The following is a 20,649-nucleotide window of genomic DNA, read 5'->3' as shown; positions in this document are numbered from 1 at the left end:
TGTTTAAGCTAATTAACAAAGCTAATCTCAAATGCTAAGAGAGTCTAAGAGAGCTAAACTAATCTCAAATGCCCTTGACAACTGATTCTTCACTGTGAAACTCCATAGCTGTACATCTGGGATAAGAACTTCCTACAATTCTCTGCATGTTTCTTTTGTTAAAAATGCCAGAATGTGTCATTTCCAAAAAAAAAAAAAAAAAAAGGTGAGAGCTTCAATGATCATAAACCATACCCAGTATTTGGTATTCTATTCATCTTCAGTGACCCTTACATTAGTTTCTAGCAGACATCCCGCTTTCCAGTGAGCAGAGTGTAAATTTGTAACATCCTCTTTTTCATTTGGGCTATTCTGTAATTTAACTCTTCTAACTACAGATCTAAGTTTGACTTGGCACGTTTTCCCCCACAAAGTGTTTTCACATGGTTTTCCACTGGCCTAGGTAGAGGAGTCCATTATTGATATGCCTACACTGTACTTTTCTACAAATTGCTTCAACTAGGGCTACTAAACTGTGACCTATTGTAGCATATTGCTGTCCCTGATAGACCATGTCCAGTGAAAACAAATATGATATGCAGAGCTGTAACGTTGTTTAGTAAACACATCTGCAGCAGTTGAGAGCAAAAGAAAAGCGTTTCTAACCAATGAAAAGAAACTTCCACTTGCTGTTCTGCAGAGGAACAATTTGTTCTATGCCTCCAATATAAGTACTTTCACTTGGGGTTTTGTGGGTTTTTTTTTTGCTTGGGTTATTTTTTGGTTTTGTTGTTGCTGTTGTTGTTGTTGTTTGGATTTTTTTTCCCTTTTCTCATTTGAGGCAAGCCTCAAAGTCACTGCACTTTGAGGCCACCGGAAAAGCACCTCTGTTTATTTTCTGTACAGTATCAGAGGTCATTGTTAGATTTTAGCTTAAATTATTGATAAAGAATATGTTGTCTTGATTACATGAGATACAATCTGAATTCTTTCTAGCAGACTACCATAATTAGAGGTAGCTAATGCAATCTCAAATTACATCTTCTCTGATACCAGACATTCTCTTCTTCCCAACTCATGTCAGTAAATTTGCGACAAGCCTTTTCCTACTGCACTTTACAAATTTTCTAGAAAATATGTTTACGTTAATTAAACTTCTTCCTACTCTTTATCCAGGAGCAAAGATACTAGAAGGACTAAAAGTATGTTGGTATCAAACCCCTTCATTGTGCATTGACCTTACATGAAGGCTCAGAAGTTCCATCTTAACCTGCTCTGATCTGCCATCTCAAAATGGCAATGGTAGAATTAGAAAAGATCCAGAAGAGGATAATGACTGAAGGTAAATAACAGAATAAAGTGAGAAAATTATTACTATGGAAGAATAAAATAAAGAACTATAAAATCATGACATTATGAAGAAGGTGATAAGGGCAGATTTTCCACTATCTTCTCCAGTAAAAGGATGGGACATAAAAAAAAATTTAGTCAGTTTGGAACAAACAGGAGTATTTATGTATTCATGCAGAAAATAGTGGATTTATGGAACTCCTGGCTGAAAGTCAGTGCTGAAAATACTAAAAGTTTATGTACATTTAAGTTGTGACTGGAAAAGTTGATGAAAAAGGAATCCATTAAAGTTGACTAAATCCTTATTATCAGGAATCATAAGTACAGTGAGTATTATTTTTCATGTGATACAGTCTGTTTGGTAGATCTCTCAGCCTTACATTTAGTCTCATGGTGACATCACATTGGCATCTTATAGTTATCCATTGATTAACTGCCACAGCAAGTATTTTTTTCAGATGATGAGCTCAATGTTATTAATATAGTTTCTTGTCATTAGTTTTAAGTACATTATGTTGTACTTTTTACTATAATATTTAATTACATTTCTATTACATCAGTTCTCAAAAGCTTCCACTTGTATCTGTCACACCATGATTTTCATCTATTTTAATAACAACTCCAAACATTATGTCAACTATAAATTTCATTATGCAATCCTGATTTTTTCAATGAAAAAAGTAAATAATTAATCATTCCTCAAACCAAATATTAAGAAGTTCCATTAATAAATTTCATCTATTATCATATCTTTCATTTCAGTATGACATGCCATTATTGTCTCTGCTTGAATATGGACTTTTTTACCCTCCAAACACCTCTTGCACTGTATAACTACCAAAGTAGTGTGTACAGCTGGAGACGTAGCAGTGTACCAAATACTTGAAAATAGTGTCAACAGAGAGAGCTGGTTTTTTTCCCCTTGTCTTAAAGATGCTTTTCTTGTCAGATTTGTCTGCAATAGATACAGAAACCTCTAAATACCTGGAAGAGCAACTGATTTCAAAGCAATGAAATGATCAAGACAGAAATGAGGCTAACATCTAGCTAGAACAAAGAACTATCAGCAATCAGGAAGACAGTGGAACTGTTCTTGCATTGAAGATACAGCGATGTTGCATAACTGAAGAGTACTTTTGTGCTCGCCTTTATTTAATGAAGACAACTTGTTTCATTTGTATCTGACAAACCTAGCTTATGAGACCTTTGCTAGAGTGGCTGCACTGAGCCACTACTGCTCACCTTTTGCAGTTTCTTTTTCTTCCAGCCTTCATTACTAGGGAGACCACCACGGAGCACTATTCTCTAATGCAAACACTGCTTTGGGTCATTCTAGCTGTGCACAATATGTCTGAGGAAAAGTTTATGTACATGATTTCCTCTTCCACTTTTTTGTAATTCCTGATCTAAGCCTGGATCACATGATCTCTATTGGCCTCAGCTGAGGCTTCTCAGTGATTTGATGTAGCTAAGTGAAATACACAAAAACTAATCAGACAATGCTTTTCTTTGGTATAATGAGTTCTGCCTTCTTACATTTTATATTGTTATAATTACTGATAAAAAGGTCATTCTGAAAGTATTCCATTTATTGGAAAAATAGTAACAAATACTATCTTCTTCAAGTTAATAAAAATGTTTCATTGCAATATAGTGAGAAAGATTAAGATTAGAGTTCCAGTTAATTAAAGGCTAATATTCATGATGGCAAAGTATATGAAGCAATAAACAGATTCTGAGGTTCGTTAAATGCCAAAGAGAAGTTGAAGAGTTTGATAATTGCAAAACTAATTTATTGTAATTCTATGCCATTGAACTATGTGACAAGATAAAAGATGCAAGCCATTAAGCAAAAAAGAGAGAAAGACCATATTTCCTTCATTGATTCATGGACATTGAAAGCCATTTTACCAGGTTGAATTCTTAAACTTTTCAGTTATGGCACATTAGTAAGATGACTAAGAAAAATTATTTTAAACCAGGTTTAAATAGTGATTAATATTTGAAGATTGAATTTTGTTCATTTTCTGTGTCAAACTGCATTGCACGCTCAAGGACCCAAACATGTCTGTTTAGGACAACAGGCCATTTTTGTGAAAACTAAGACTAGTTTCATGAGCAGTTTAAGTGAAACAAAAACTTGACTGAGATCCTACTTCTTAGATAACAATTCATGTCTTGTATTTAAAAAAAGACAAGTGATGCAATCAAATTTAGTAAGATTTTTCTTATTAACCCAGACTAATGCATTTAGAAGAAAGAAATGATTGCCACTTTTTGTCTGCCACAATTCTTACAGGAAAATTGGAATTTAACCCTAGCCTTTTGTATTTTCCCCTCACAGAAATATTTCATTAAATTTATTTTTGAAGCTACAGGAATCAAAAATTATATGACCACTCAACTGTCTTACCTAAAAAAGGTTTCCTTGAAAATATATGCCATTTTATCACCTTGAAGAATGAAATTTTCAAAATAAAACCATAAATTCCCATTCTTTGTATTAAAAAAAAATATGTGTATAAAATTGCACTGTATTCACAGAATAGAATTTACTAATGTCTTCTGTCTCAGGGAGATGTAAAAGTGATGGCATTAAGGAAATGTTTGTGTAACCACTGACAAACTCTTTGTCTCATCCTCCTCTTGTACTGGTGTTAAACTTTGCCAATGCAGCATAGTTCAACTGGCAATCCACTTACTCTGCCATGGGAAAGATCAGCATCCATTTCCTTGTGTACTGGTGCCAGAAGCTGTGGCCAAGTGCTAACATCAACGTCAAGCAAAATGCAATATATATGAAATAAGTCCAACTATGCAATGAAGAATACTCAAGCTATCAGGAATATTCAAAAAGAAAGACCAAATGATATACCTAGCACTATTCAGGGCCATGTTAACATCCAAAACTTTACTAGAACTGTCAACCGCAAGGTCCTCACTCTCATAGTGTGATAAAGCTCTTATCTTGGCTGGACAGGCTGGACACAACACTGCCTAGGCACAACTCATGCCCAGTGAACAGGCTGAAGTGCAAAAGCTATGAACCACAGTTTGTGCTTTTGGTGTCAGCCCACACAAAAGTACCTTACATGTTTCTACATTTGTAACACAGACAATCCCATCATCAAAACAATCTCATCACTAACCCATCAGAAAACATCAAGATTTTGGCAGTTACCTACCAACATAACAGAACAATATGATGATAATAGTTTTTGGGGACATCAACAGAGTTTCAAATAAACACAGTAGCAGCACTAAAGATTTGGAAACACGAATCTTAGCAAGTGCTAACAATCAGAACCTCATCTAGGCAACCCCAAGAGTGTCTGCTCTGACTGGTAATAAGCAGCAAAGCCTGTCCTGCTCTTCTTAATTTACTGATCCTAATTTGATTAAACTGACTTAGTTGGTTAATACATTCTGCAATCATGTTTTGATTTTGTTATGCAGTCATACCAAAAATTGAATGAGAAACTTCAAATGACAGGAGAGGCACAGTAAGATGTCCCAGTAGGTACTGCTGAGTTCCACATTAATTCTTTTTATTTAATATCAATATCACAAGTATTCAATATCAAAAGAACATGATCATTCAACATGTATCAGATAAAAGCTTTTTCTATCCAAAAAGAAACAGGGAGATATTTCTTCAAATGTGCCACTCTTGATATGCTTTAAATGGTGCCACATCTAATGCTTAGAAGCTGCTTCTGGGGCTATTCCACAAATCTGGACAACAGATCAAAGCCCATCTCATAACTTCAAAAGTCAAATTGAGAAAAATCAATTTTACGACCCCCAAATGAAACTACTGATAGGTCAGCAAACATTACAAATGCTTGCAAAGCACTACCACTTGAAAGAAAAATTAGACACGTGATTTTGTACAAAGATACTATATCTTGTTATTGCCTTGAGACACTACAGAATGTAAGACATAAGCTGCATGCAGAATTACTCTATTCCACCACCTCAAGAAATGTTATTTTTGATTGGAGAAGAGATAAGCTGTTTCAATAAGACAGATGTGCCTATGTTATAAACTGCTCTACAGCACTTTGTACTTGGAAGGTCCTTCATCTCTTATTCTCTACTGGAATATAATGTAATTATTTAATATAATTTAAATTTCTCTCCTGATGTTTGCCAAGCAATTTCCTTTGATGAAAAGGGAGAAGAGTGACAACTGCTAATATATTTCTCTGCTAATATATTTCTTCCCTTCCAGTCCAGATGAATATAGTTTTGCTCTGTTAGTTTCACAAATCTTTCCAGTGCATCAATTGCACTAAATCTGGAAGCCTTCTAAATTTTTCCTGATAGCTATTTTAATGTAGGGCAGGTTCTTTTACTTTCAGTGCTACTGTTGCTCATAAAAGTATTTATTAACCTGCAAAGATATCTGTCCTTTTTGCAGGGACAACTGATCAATTGATTTCTTTGACGCTAAGTTCAAATAATTCCCTCACAAGAAGAATGCTAGTAGGAAACAAATAGTTTTTAATTCATATTGTATGCAGTTGAAAACATTTTAACAATCTCTGCTTGTCTGCTAAGCATATAGGTACAAAAATCTCCCAAGAAGAGTTAAATTTTCTTCGGTGAAAGAGTCAATTTTGTCTCATAAGAAGTCAAATTTGTAGGATGTAAGTGAAAAGGAGCTCTCACAGAATATTTCTTCACAGATACTGATAGTAGCTGGGTTGTGATTGTTAAGGGACAAATGTATTTTTCAAAAGTTACAATGCTCTTACTTTAATAATTTTGTTATTTTAAATGCTTTTCATATTGGCAAATGCAGGATTAATCACTTTCTGTAGTAACTGATATTCCCTAAATATTTTGTGTCAATCTCCATAACTACCTAGACTGTTTGTTTGCAACCCCTTTACCTGATATATAATTACTCATGCCTAAAAGTAATGATAAAGTTTTATTATATTGATGTTACTAATTTCAGAACAGCTGGAAGTTATACTGTTATTGAAGTTTACTAAATGTGCATGGAAATATATTAATCTGGACTAGAATATATGAAATATTAAAAACAACCATTTTACTCTGCAGGATCCTATTACCATTTCTATTTATTGACTATAGCTGTTTCTCATACTGAAGCTCTTATGCAGCATTTTTAATCCACACAGCATTGTTACTGTAGGCTAAATCAATCTGCTGCATATCCAGGGCAGTGAGGATTCTGTGGTCTCTTTGAGGTCTGGAAGATACAGGGGACCATTTTGTTAAGTTAAAAAACCCCCGTACATAAAGTTATCATCTTCATACTTTTTAGCTTGGCAATCATACGCTGACATTTGTTAATAATCAGTGACAAGATTTAAATAAACTATCCACTGTCATGTCCTAAGCTTTTCTTTCAGAATTGTTCCATTTATGTATGCTATGACTAAAGAAATGGCTTAAACTCTATTTAATTGCTTTTTTCCTTAAGGCCTTTTCTGAAGCCCTACCCCTTCTTTTTCTTTCCTGAAACTGCTTCAGAAGTATCAGAAAGTAGTGTACTGTGAACTTTACCATGATTCTTTAATAGACTGTTTGGGAAGAAGTTGATAATAACTTTTTGGACATCATGATGTCTCAGGTGTATAGTGAAGCACAGCTAGATTAACTCTTATTAAATGTCAAAGGCTGCCCCGTTTTTAAAATTCTTACTATTGTTTTTTGTGCTCCATTTTTTCTGTCATGCTATCAAAAATGCCTTAAAATATTACAAATCTCTCTCTTTTCAGTAAGCTGATTAGACTGGAAAGTACTGACAGGGGTTTGGGGGCTTTTTTCTTTTTTTTCCATTTTGGAAAGGAGTCCGAGACATAGATCCCTTTTAGCATTGTGATCATTCACAGCCATAGGCTATCCAACTGCTTCAGCCGTAATTTCCTCAGTTTCTTTTCACATAAGATAATTAGATCTTAAAATGTCACTTCAGCAGCTTTCCTGCTAGCCTTCTTGTCCCATATATTTATGTGATTAGAGATTCAGCTAGGCATCATTTTCTTTCATTATTACAAACATCTTTTACTCCACTTGGACTTGAAATAATACAGATTGACCTCAGTTTTTCTATGGTTCACAGGAATATTCTCAGGAATATTTTTTTGCACAGGAAGGCATATTTTATCTAGCTAGTCAAAACATGGTTTTTAAAAGTTTGAGAGCTCATTCCATTCTTTACACTCAAAGCATCCCCACAGCAGATGTAGAGCTTTTTTCTTCTTCTGCCAGAAAACATGACCATCTACATATTTTCTTTTCCTCATCATGATTATTTCATTTCCTCTTCTTATACTCGTCATAATCTCCAGAGCTGACTGCTAGGGTGCTAGCAGGAGCAGAATCCCATCCTTCCCCAGTTTTGAGCTTAGCAGGAAGCATGAAGATTCTGTTGGGTGAAACTCAAAGGACAGAAACAGGGCATCTTCAGCATATATTATTAGCAAAGTAGACTTCGCCTTAACTACCTAGACAGTGATCATATAAAACTTAATGAAAATTTCAATTTCTTGGTGATTGGAAGATTCTAAAAAATTAACAAGGATCATTTTTACTTAGAAGAAACTGAAAAGTATCCATAATGTGCAGAATAAAAATTATTCTTTTAGACGTTATGCCATTTCTCAGTCAAATTACATCTAATTCATTCCATTTTCTTGTGTTGTAACCTACATATTTATACTCAATTCAGTTTAAACTGACACCACTAATTTACAGTGTACAGACTCCTTACAGAAGTGGTGTGGTAGAAAAAAAGAGAATGCCTTATCTATGGGACTTCAAGATATTGGGATGCTATTTCCTAGCACATTCTGATGCGGAATAAATTAAGGTGGAACTATGATGAAACTGCTCTACATAGCATCTAGGAAAGGGCATTAATAATAAAACTATTAATAAAACTCCCAAATGAAAATTTGTATCAATATTGTACAGGTACATCGAAGTGAAATATTACTGTCTTCATACATTAATCATAAGTAATTGTTCTAAAAACCCCACAACTCACAACTATGCACATTAAGAGTTGAAAAGTATACATTATAGACTAGAGTGACAAATAGGTTACTTACTAATGTTGGTAATTAGCAATAGGAGACTTTCACTGGACATTTTTTATTTATTGACTACTAGCTCCTTAAGGAGAACTACAGTGCATCAGAAAATCTAGTCCTGTGAGCAAGAACTGCTACAATTACACAGAACAATGTAATCCAGAAAAAAAAAAATCTTGATTTTCACTCTACATCTTGGAAAATAGGCAGAGTCTCAAGGAATCATATTCTTTGTATGCTTAATATAATTTCCATTATAATTACATTATAATTACAGAATCATTATCAACACTTTGTAAGGACAATAAAGAACAAAAAAGATTATATACTGATAGATTTAAACACCCCCCAACCAGACAAGAACAAGTATACAAAATATGCAAACCATATATTTTATAGTAAATTTGTATATAATGTGGCAATGAAGAAACAGTCAGCTGTGTTAGCTAACATATAAATGTGATGCCAAACATACCCAAGGGGAACCCTCTGGTTATGGCGAAAAGGTCATCAACAAAACATCACATTCCTCCTATCAAAAAAGCTGGGATGATGATCTGTTTCTTCCAAGGAGGAATAGCACCATTGACTTCAGAACCCAGACATGCATTAGAAGGGTGAGCACAACATCAGCTTAAGGCACAGCTACTACAAAGTTTGTGTTTATAAATTTCAATAGTTTCACTATTGGGCATAAGCAGTAATAATTGCATCATTTAACTCTAATGTGTAAATATCTTCTTATCTAGACCGATTTTTTTTTTATCAGACTGCTATGACTTTAATTAAATGAATCACAAATTCTTGGTTTCACACACAGTATTTTTCGATAGCTCAAAGAAATTGCATGGGCTGGTTAATCTAGTAACTTTGCCCTGGAGGCTTTGCTATAAAATCTCAGTGCAGCAAGTGATGGAGAATGCAGGTGACCTAGGCTATAATTCAGATTAAACAGCATTTATTTACTGTGCTTTAGATCCACCCCTGTTTATAAAGCTTTTTTTTTAAAGAGCTTTAAGTACTTTATTATTCAAATTTACATTTTGCCAGAAAGTTCAGACTATCTTTTCCTGACACACATTTGGACTATCAATTGCTTCACTTATTTGTTTGGGGCTTCATTTCCTAACACAGGTACTTATGTCTACTCTAATTCTGTATATCCTTGCAGCCTCTCAGAACAGCATCTCTTAGATAATTAAACTCACAGCTTGAAATTCAAGACATAGAAATCATTCTTTAAAGACCATGCCAATCAAAGTAAAAACATTTCTGTTGTTTTAATCATAAAGGAAAATATTTTTAAAGAAATCAATCGATAGTTAGGAAAAAACAAAATTCCAGAAGTTGTTTCAGTTTTCAGTATCACAAAGCATAATTCCATTGGAATTTAGCAGACTCTTGAGGTAAGATAGAAAGGATAGAAGAAACACAGTTAACATAATCTAGTTGTAAGATGGAGTTAAGGGAAAAGGAGGTAGCTTTTTAAGTGCCAGAACAGAAATATGAATAATTTTACTCCACATAAGTTGCAAGAGAATGAATCAAAAAACTATAAGAGCTTGTCAGAAAGCAGCTCTTCCATGAACATAAATGAACAAGAATTATGGCTCTGAGACACAGAAGTTTTTAAAATTATTTTCCTTTGATCTCACCATACCATTTTTCCATATACAACTGAAAAAAAAAGAAGGAAAAAAATAAAAAGAAAAAAGCCTTCATGATTATGAAAAAGGCTTTTCCAATATAGAAAAATTAAGGACTGTTTGAAGAAGCATTGAAAACAGAGTTCCAATAGATGTGACGTTCCCCCTCAGTTTAGAATCTTTATGACTTTTTCAACATAATCAGCAATTTTCCTGGTGGTCATTTGAACAAATCATCTTTCAATGTCCATCTTGCTGCTAGATATAAATATGGAAACTAGGATAAAGACTGCAAGGCATCTGGCTATTCTGAACATTGCATAGCTTGCTGTCACAAGGCTACATATGCCATTTTTTTCTGTCAGAGGAGCCAGTTTCCAGTAAGCTAACATGGATACTGAAATATAACTGGAAATTTGAACATGATTCTCTACATGGCAAAATTTATTTTAATTTTCATAGTTTTCTCCATCTGTCTGGGTAGAAAAAATGCTCTTTCCATTAAAGAGTAAAAAGCGCAGTTGAAACACCAGCAGAGTGACAACTGGAAACTAGTAGTAAGACATTAGGCTTCATCCATCTTTTCTTCTTCTGAACTCACTCAGCTTACAAGATAAGCACAGGAGTGAGTTCTTTGCAGAACTGAGGATCAACAAAGAGACTGTTGTAATTGAACATTATGCATTAATAATAATTGTAAAGCCACTTAAGATTTGTAATAAAAAAAATTGTTTCTAACATATTAATTTTTTTAATTAGCTCTATTTTTCTTGACAAATGCAATCAACATATATAGAATCTAGTAGCAAGATAGGGTAAATAGCATTTATTAGTCTAATTTATACAACCAACAAAATCAAACCAGAAGTTCTCCTTCAGCTCTGTAACAGAAACTGCAACTTCAAAGTTAAACAGAAATTGAGGAAAAAACTTGACAATTTTATTTGATACATATCAATTACACCATCTCAGAAAGAAAAGACAGCTGGGGAATTGTGAAGTAAAAATGTGAAAGACAGGTGAGCAATAACCATTATTTACTTATCAGATTTATTAACTTTTAAAGAAGAAATTAATTTTGAGCATACAGTATTTGACAGTTCAGCTGTCAACTGAGACCAGCTAATAATAACACTGATGGAAGTCAGAATAAAGTACTGCAGCTAATCATAGAATAGAATCACAACATCATTGAGGTAGGAGAAGATCCCAAAGTCCTATCCTTAACCCAGCAATTCCAAGTCCACCACTAAACAATGTCCCTAACTGCCATATCTTCCTGTCTTTTCACTATTACTTTCCAGGTATGCTGATTCAACCACTTCCCTGGGCAGCCTGTTCCAGGACTTTGACAAACTTTTTGGTGAAGGAAGTTTTACTCATATCCAACACAAACCTCCCCTGGTGCAATTTGTTTCCCCTTGTTCCATACCTTTTAACTTGGGAGAAGAGACTGACCTGACTACACCCTCCTTTCAGGTAGGGAGTGATAAGGTGTCTCCTAAGCCATCTTTTCTCATTTAACCAGCTGATAGCTTTAATTTTACTGGTTACAAATATTTAGCTCAGTTTTTCTATCCTTTTTTTTCATATTGAATTCTCTACAAATTTACATGGAAATGGTTTCTAATAAGAAGGAGTATGGACATTTACATTTCTGGGACAATTTCTTTCTGTGAAAAAGAACAGAAATGAATGAATGATGAATTATTTGGTACCCATCATACCAATGAATGAAAAATTATTTGGCACCCATCCATCTAACAAGAGCTCTCTTGGTGAATTTATGAGATTACTGGAAACAATGAAAATCTCCAGCTGATCATATATTACATTTTGCATTTTATGTGCCCAAGTACTTGCAATCTCACGTTTTATTTTCCGTTTCAAAATAGCCATAGTTGTAACTTACTCTTCAAAGTCTTGAATGTAGTGATTCTGCTCTCAATTATACTTTCTATTTCAAAAGAAAAGATGATCTTCCAATAGATGGTTAACTTAGATGGATTGAAGAGACTACTTAAAAGGTTTACCTAATTGAAACTGTATTTTATTATAAACCAAATGCCCACTTTAAAAATACACTGCCAAATTGCTGTAAATATTTACACAGCAAATCAGTACAAAAGAAAAAAGTGAGGGAATTCAGATAGTCTCATAAACAATTTTGAAACAACAGAAGGTAAACTGATTTAAACTCATTGAGCAAATTTACTGCTATGAATTATTTCCTTTATTCCTGAAAAAAACAACGCTCTAAAATTTCAGGTTTATGTAATCAGTCACCTTTTACTTTATATTAATCAATCAAAATACTTTCAGCTAGCAATAAAAGAAGGAAGAAATTAATCATATGGCTATTGGTAAAAATCACAGCTTCAAAAATCTCAACAAAAGATGCTTAGGATCATAAAGTGTTGCCACAAAAACAAACTGCAAAGAGGCACAGGTGGAGCATGCAATCAGAAAAAACTAATTTGCAAAATTAGGCCAGATTGCAGCTGGCTTACTAAAAACATTGATATCAGATGCTGGAGTTTGCAATAAAGAGTCTTTTGAAAGGATTAAAGGGGCTATAAGAGATTATCAAACTAATCACAGCTGATACTGGCACAAATCAGATATCAGATGCCATATATTAAAATCTTTAGATATGTCTTCTTTAGAAACATGAAGTCCTAATAGCTCAAAAAAATAAACAGAAAAATGCATGTACCTAATAAAAACCAGCATTTTGAAAATCTAGTGAGGTGCCATTGGAAAATCCACTTTAAGGGCAGTTTCATGCTGAATAAAAGGAGGGTTCCAAGCATCTGACAGGACATAAAATTTATTTTCTATCTGTATTCATCATTTTATACTGTCCTATTAACATAGCTATTTTACTATATCCTTTGTTGTCAGGCCTTTCTTACTAAGATGCAGAAAAAAAACATAGACCCTCTCCCTGCATCCCCCAGATGAGTTGCAGAACAAGTGTCATGCCAGGGATCATTAGCAGGCAACCAGATTATCAAAATCAAGAGCACCTACGTAAAAAACTCCAAACATTCAGTTGCTAGTTTTCTTTAAATACTCAATGAACATAATCTACTGCTGAAAGAATATGAAAGAAATTTCAAAGAAGTTTACATAAATTTTTAAAATATTAAAAAATGAAAAAGGCAAAAAAGGTGCAATTAGCCAAACAAATTGTAAAAAGCCAATGCCAAAAATATGGTTCTGTGCACAGCTTTTTAGTGAATTTGCCAATTTCAACAGATAAGAAGAAAAAGAGAGAATGCACTCATAAAGCTATGGGTTCTGTGAAGATAAAAACCTTATTGAGTAACTGCACAGCAAATTCAGGAAAGCAAAATTAGAGCAATGACAGACATAGATGACAGGTAAAACTTATTTTCGAAACTACTGAAATTGTTGACATCTAAAATCTTAACAGTAACTACAGCTCGGTGACATAACTTTTGGTCAAATAAAGACCAAAAGATATTTTAGTTTGCTTAAAAGTTATGCAAAGAGAAATTACCCCTCAAAACTCTAATGATACCTTTGCATGCTTTTTTCTTATGTGTTTTCTCTTTCAGCCCCAGAAGGGTCATTATCTATCATGTCAACCTATGAACTGGATTAAACATAATGAAACTGCAGACAAATTGAATCAGAGTAAAATATTCTCCCATAGGGATAAAGACTAAACAAAAATAAAATGTTAGCAATTATCACTATGTGATGGATATTTCCATACCATTTCTGTAGCTTTCTCAGAATATTCTGCCCAAATATTCCACCAAGCTCTGTAGTCTTCTGTTTCAGTGATATAATTATCTTCAAATATTTTTATCATGTGCATAAGATGCCTTTAAGATTTTAAAGGTACAGATACAATAACCTTGAGCTTCTCATTTTGAAAGGGTGTTGTACAATGTCATCAGCAGATCCTGTACTTTTACTATGGCTCCTAGTGATAATGTGCTATGACTTTACAACTACACCATTAAGAATAGTACAGTAATGCACATTTTTCAAGGATTCTAAAACCATATAGATAAGGCAATCTCAGAAAACAAAGAAGTTACCCTTTCTCTGGCTTGCTTTCTTTTCACTTACAGGAAGAAACTGATCCAGAAGGCAAGTATTAATAAAATTTTATGGTGTTTAATACCTTAGCATTTCTGCATGCTAATGAATAAACTCAGGAAACATGACTATACATAATATTTGATGCTGAGAAACAAATTATTGTTAAAATCAAATACGTTATCACAAATCTTTGTTCCAATGCAAATGCAGTATAAAGTTGCAACTAATTTTAGAGAATGACAGATTATGCTGAGTTGGAAGGGACCCATAAGGATCATCAAGTCCAACTCTCAGCCAGAACAATTCCCAAGAATCACACCATGTGCCTGAGAGCATTGTCCAAACACTTCTTGAACTCTGTCAGGCTTGGTGCTGTGACCGCTTCCTTGAAGAAAATTCCAGTGCTCAAATTTGAAGAAAATCTTCCCCTAACATTGCAAAAGCAATGATTGTTTTAAAATCAGAAATTTTGCATTATTATTGATGCCATATGACTTAAACTGCCTGAAATGTGGTGTTCTGATAAACACTCAAGACTGAAGAATTGTGGTATGATTGATCCATGCCTTGTCTTCTCCACCTACATCTTCATTGATTCATTAGTTCCATGGGGATTGCTGTAGCCAAAGCAGGAAGGAAACAGGGAATAATGAAATAGTATTGCAATATAAACCTGTTTAGTAAAACAGCATAAAGCCATTTTAATTAATGAAAAATAAATTACATTTTCACAGGAAAAATACAAGAACTGGAAATGTTGACAGTGATTTTTTGAAAACAGCTCAGAAAAAGAATGGTACTATTATGCTAGAAAGGAAGAATATCTAACCTGGGGTTATTCCCAAAAATCCAATCATGAATGGGAGATAACAGTAAAAACTAACAGAATAACTAGATTAACATTCTTCTGAAAAAGCTATTTCTAAAGAAAATATGAGAGCCTTAAATAATCTGATAGCAATATAAGAGAAAATACTGAGAATGTTAACCTTCTGAGAAATAGAATATTTCCTAACAGAAAAAAGTGAAAACAAAATTTGATTATCCATGAAACATTAAATATGGGGAAGAGATACAAAATAAATTAAATGCTTATCAGTGTAATAGCTTTCCTGCTTTTAGTTGGTGACATTGAAAATACTACATGATGTCTAACACACTGGTCTACATACCCTGGTGCATTAGGAATGGAAAAATAAAAAAGTATTTAACTACACAATGAAAACAACAGAGAATAAACAATACAGAGATATTCTGTGCAGTATAAATTATATTGTAAACTATATCGCAAAGGAACTATGATGAACTCCGTGAGAAAGAAAAGGGGAGAGAGTGCATGCACACACAGCCTGAACATTTTTGCCCAATACACCCAAATAGAACACCAAGTAAAAACTGAATGTATCACAAAGAAGGAAAAAATAATCAAGAATCCTCTAGAGGATAAAGAATTCATTCTAAATAAAATGGGTTTAATAAAGAACTAATCCTAACAAGCCTTTTCTTTTTTTTTAATTCTTAGATGTGACTATAGAAAAGCTTACACTTTGAAGCCTTAGCTCCATTGTCTGAAGTAGGAAATCATGAGTCCCAGTGTATTTTTGAGGGGTTACTATCAAGCCACTTCAATAGTGGCTTTGCTATCACAACATTCCTAAGCAACAAGTTGATCTAACATCTCACCATTGCTTAAAGGTAGAGTTTCCTTCTCCTCCACTCTCCGGTGCCTGACATACATTCCCAACATCTGACTTTTACTGGGTGATGTGCCTGTGAGCGTTCCCTCAACTGATACATCCGAATAACCTCATAGAAAACTAACCTAGGGGAAAAACATTAATAGTTTTCTGCTGGCTTAGAAAGCCAAATCACCTTAGTCTAGTGTCGGATGAACAGGAGAGATGGCACAAGTAGAGAGGCTGCAAAATGAAGACCAGTGGAGAAAAAAAAGGATAAACAGTAAAGATTTCTAGGCAGCAGCAAAGTTCACCTGCTCATGGAACCATACCTGCAGAAAGGAGGATTTACTCCTCCTTTTGGAAGCTGGTGGAAATGTTTCCTGCAGGGCACACACACATTAATGACAGGGATGTCTCCCTCCACTCTGGAACTAGACAACTACAAAGGAACTCATCTATGTGACACTTTGGAAAGCTCGATAAATCATCTGAATGCCCCATTAAATCCTATTCAAAATTGCTAATTGCCTGAACTCTATCTACTCCAGTAAATATTAAAACCTGGCTCAGTAGTTTTGAAAGAAATTTCATTGAAGCAAGGGGAATTAAATCCAATGGGCTCTGGATCAAGTCTGCAGGGTACATCATTAACACCCATCTAGAGTTGGAAATTTTCCAAAATATTTCATTATGCCCTAATTAGTCTAGAACAATTTTTTCTTTTAAGTTCTTTCACCTTAAGTCCATATGGAAACATACCTAGGAGGGAAGCATTCGCATAATTATTCTAGAATAATTATACTTTGGAAAAATCCAAATGTAAACAAAACCAGGTAAATATTCCCTTTAAATATGTCTTGCAGTATAATGGATTTATATGTAATGCAAGAAGTTATCTTCATGCCCTTTTCCCAACTGCTGATATCACATATAAACAAAATACTTTACATGCAGTCTCTACAGGCCTTGTTTAGTCCATTATATACAAGACCAGAGCTTATTACTGCTTACCACTGCTGTTACCAGTTTCATGATAGATAATTTTTTTCCATCCCTGCTTTAACAACACATAGACCCTACTCGGCACATTTGGCCTGCATTCCCTGCTCGCAGACCTTATATGTATGTATAACCTTACATGGAGCTATAAGAAAATACATTTTCTGGAAGATTTGCAATAGTTCAAACAAGTGAAGTAAAGAAGCCTTGGTAAATCACAAAACTAAGCAACTTTATCATCAGGAAACAGCCTAACTTACTGAAAATTACAAAATTTGGTTTATAGGAAGAGTTTGTTTAGGAAATTTCAAAGTGTTATTTTTTAGTATTTAAATCCTTTGAATCTAAAATTTATAAGAATTTTTTACTCACTCAAAGTGTTTTGAATCTAAAATCTATAAGAATTTTTTACTCACTCAAAGCGTTTTTCCTCTCAAAAAAATATTAGAAAAAACCCAATTTTTCAAAATTTCCATTAAATTAAAAATGTTCCAAATTAAACTTTTTTGAATAGAAATCTTTTACATTAATTCTGAAATCGCTCTATTATATTTAACTTTCACAAAAATAAAATTACAAAACACATTAAACAAGCAAAAAACAACCAACAAAAAAACCCTGCCTCAAAAGAATGTCTGTTTTCTTGCAATTCTTAGCAAAATTCAAATTAAAGGCTATCTGTGGTTGATGACCTTCTTTCACCATCACAATAATTACTTCCAAAAATGGCTAACTACATGGGGCTGCCTCCTGTTAGCTAAATTCAGGTGCAGGTACAAGGCTCCTTTTACTTTTTTAGAACAGCTCTTCTTAGAGAGCAATTAACCTGAGGATATGTACATTGTACATAAGCCTATATAACAATTTTTATAGTGTCCTGATTAAAACTGATGCAGTTATATGTATCATGAATATAAGAAGAATCTCACCAGAGATTACATGCCTAAAATGTGATTTAGATTACACAGCTAAGAAGTGTTTTTCTCAGTTCTTTTAAAAATACTTAATTTTGTTTATACATCAACTAGATCAGATAATATCTCGCTGTCTTCAAGGAACAAGAAAATGCTAAGTGAAAATACAAACCATAACAGCAAACACATATTAAGTGAGCATGCTGATTTTGAGCCAATAGGCTGAAATCACAATTATTTTGTGTCTTCATAAACTATTTCATATAAAGACCTTCTGAGACTTTAGAAATACCAATGAAATGTATTTCAACTTTAAAAATTGGATTGCTGTCTCTTATCTTCTATGGAGTCTCAAAACAAAAACAATGTAAGTTCACTGATCAGAGCACAGATTAATGATTTTTAAAATGCTTATCAGTAGAACGCAAACTAAACCAAACTGCAGACAAGATTTTAGAGCCCTTCTGGAATTTACAGGCCTAATGGTTTAAAGAAATGCAAATACATTATAAACAGACTGGACAAACGCTTGAAATAGCAAAAGCACATGAAAAATACGAAACTAACAGTATATTCATTCCTAAGGAACTTCTAAATTTTAAAAAGGTACTCAGGCAAGCTTATGCCCAGTATTTCTGCAGAATTAAGAATTATATAGTTAGCAACTCTACCTAGCAATAACAGAAAAACGTATGATCAAATAAAGGCAAAGTTAAAACAGCTATTTTAAAATTTCATAAGTAAGACAACATGGAAACTGTCCTAAAGAGCAAAAGCTGCGTTCATACTAGAAATCCATAATATTACTTCTCCATCAGCCTTGGTGGCTACAACAGTAAAATAATCAGTGTTTTGTTTAGGTTATCTAACGTAACATTGAAGTCCGTTATGGTAAAAAAGTAAAAAAATTATTATGCTTTTCCTTTTTGTTGACCATTCAATAATGTCTTAAACTTTCATTTTTCAAGAACTGCAACTTTCTCAAGTAGAAGACCCTACAGTAGATCCTCTTTACACAGAAAACTTAGAATTTTTATTCTATTCCAAATTACAAATGGAGATGAAATTTAAACCTAATGCTAGGAAAAATATGGCTTGTTGGCTCATTGTTTTTTTTTTTTTTTTGGTGTGTTGTTTTTTGTTTGCTTGTTTGTTTTTGTTTTTGTTGATTTTTCTTTTTTTAATTAGGATCAAAAAGACAGTACCTTTTCCCAAAAACTGACACATCACTTTGTGTAAAATTGTTCACACTTCCAAAAACCTCTTCAATCCTATAAAGAGTAACGTAATAGAACATCTGACTAATCCAAACAACATAATACAAGTTGAATTACAGTGATTAAAGTTCAACTGATACTAATTCTCAACTTTCTGGAAGAAATAAAGACACAAATGAATATTAAAATTCACTGTAATTTTAATCAGTAATATGCAAAAAAGGTTGTGACTTGCTGATATCAAATAGCCCTTGACTTTCATAATTCTTAAGCACTGTCTTTTATAATTTTGCTGATGTATGTTATATTTTAAAAGCAGAAGGATAATGGATGTGCTTCTTAAGCTGTAAATTGGGTTTTATATCAGAGACCTGTCAGCACCACGACAGGTTGACCCGACAGTGGTCTTGCATTTGCAGCTCTCCTTCATGGCTGCTTTTCAAGGTGATAGGTCAGTCTTTGAAATGTACAGATTTCTTGATCCCTCAGGAAACATCCTAGAGTCCTAACATGTACTATTTCTATGATCTTTGAAACAGATTGAAAGCAGAGGTATCCTTTGCTGTCGCATATATTGTTATTAATCAAGGGCATTTAAGTTTTGGGAAAATAATATATATTAAAATACTATTCATTTTTCTACAGCCTCTAGGGCAAACATTAAAATTCAGGACAAATAGTTGATTTCTTAGTGTTACTGATAACTGCAAAACAAAAACAAACAATTACCTCATTCATTTCTTTGCTGTGCTGATTACTCCAAGCCTAATTATAATGTTTTTTAAATAAAATTATAATGTTTCATAAATCTACTCATGCTAGATAAAGACTGTTTTGTAGGTATTATTAAACTTGATTGATCATAATCTCTTGAAGGCTACTGGTATCAGTTTGCTGATGCTACTGCTCTATAATACAATGTGGATGAAAAGCAAAAAAGCGCTCAGAAATCAGAGAGCTCATTATTACAGAATCTGCTTTCTACTCTGTTTTGCAGACTTTCTTGCTTGGCTTACATAGCTGCGATAATATTTAAAATCTACTTTATACAGAGCATACTGTTTGGGTTTTTTTTTTTTTTTTTAATTACGATTCTTTTAGCATCACATTGCATCTTTCTACTGCCAAAAGTTTATTAAACTACCTTCAAATATGTACTTGAAATTCATAAAAATAAATGACATGGGAAATGCAGTAGGCACTGCTGACTCTCCTGACATGACTCATCCAACCAAGCTCTAAAATGGTATATATTCTCAATGACATTTCTGTTTGCAATCAATAGAAAACACTACCATAATTTATTTTAATAACTGATAACATAAATGTTCACAAGTAATTGTGCTGTGAGAATTATTTATTAATATATTTTCAAATTAAAAAACAATAAATATGTACACTGTACTTAGATTTTGACACTTTGTCTTGCAGTATTAGAGTATCTAACAAAGTGAAAATTATAGAACATATTTTGAGGCTGAAAATGCCATAGTAAACCTGCTGTAAAAATTTGGCCTGTTTTTTCAACTAGCAGTTATAAGTTTGAATTTTACTGAGGGGCAAATGAATGTTAACACGGCTTTGAGATGAGATAAAAGAAACTTACATTGAAATACACTCAAGTAATAAAGCAAGTAAATTTGTTTGAACGCATTTCAGGATGTCACCACTCTTCTAACAAAAATGTATTTTAGTATGTTCAAAGCTGAATG

General features: G+C 33.4%; 1 protein-coding gene across 4 annotated transcripts in view; it reads right to left on the bottom strand.

Moving 5' to 3' along the window:
• PACRG (parkin coregulated) overlaps positions 1-20,649 on the bottom strand; it is a 210,588-nt gene that overhangs the window by 165,067 nt on the left and 24,872 nt on the right. The gene's annotated exons all lie outside the window — the stretch shown is intronic.

This window comes from Geospiza fortis, unplaced genomic scaffold, assembly GCF_000277835.1.
Source record: "Geospiza fortis unplaced genomic scaffold, GeoFor_1.0 scaffold41, whole genome shotgun sequence".
NCBI classification, from domain to species: Eukaryota; Metazoa; Chordata; class Aves; order Passeriformes; family Thraupidae; genus Geospiza; species Geospiza fortis.
This window is presented reverse-complemented; position numbering and strand designations above follow the sequence as displayed.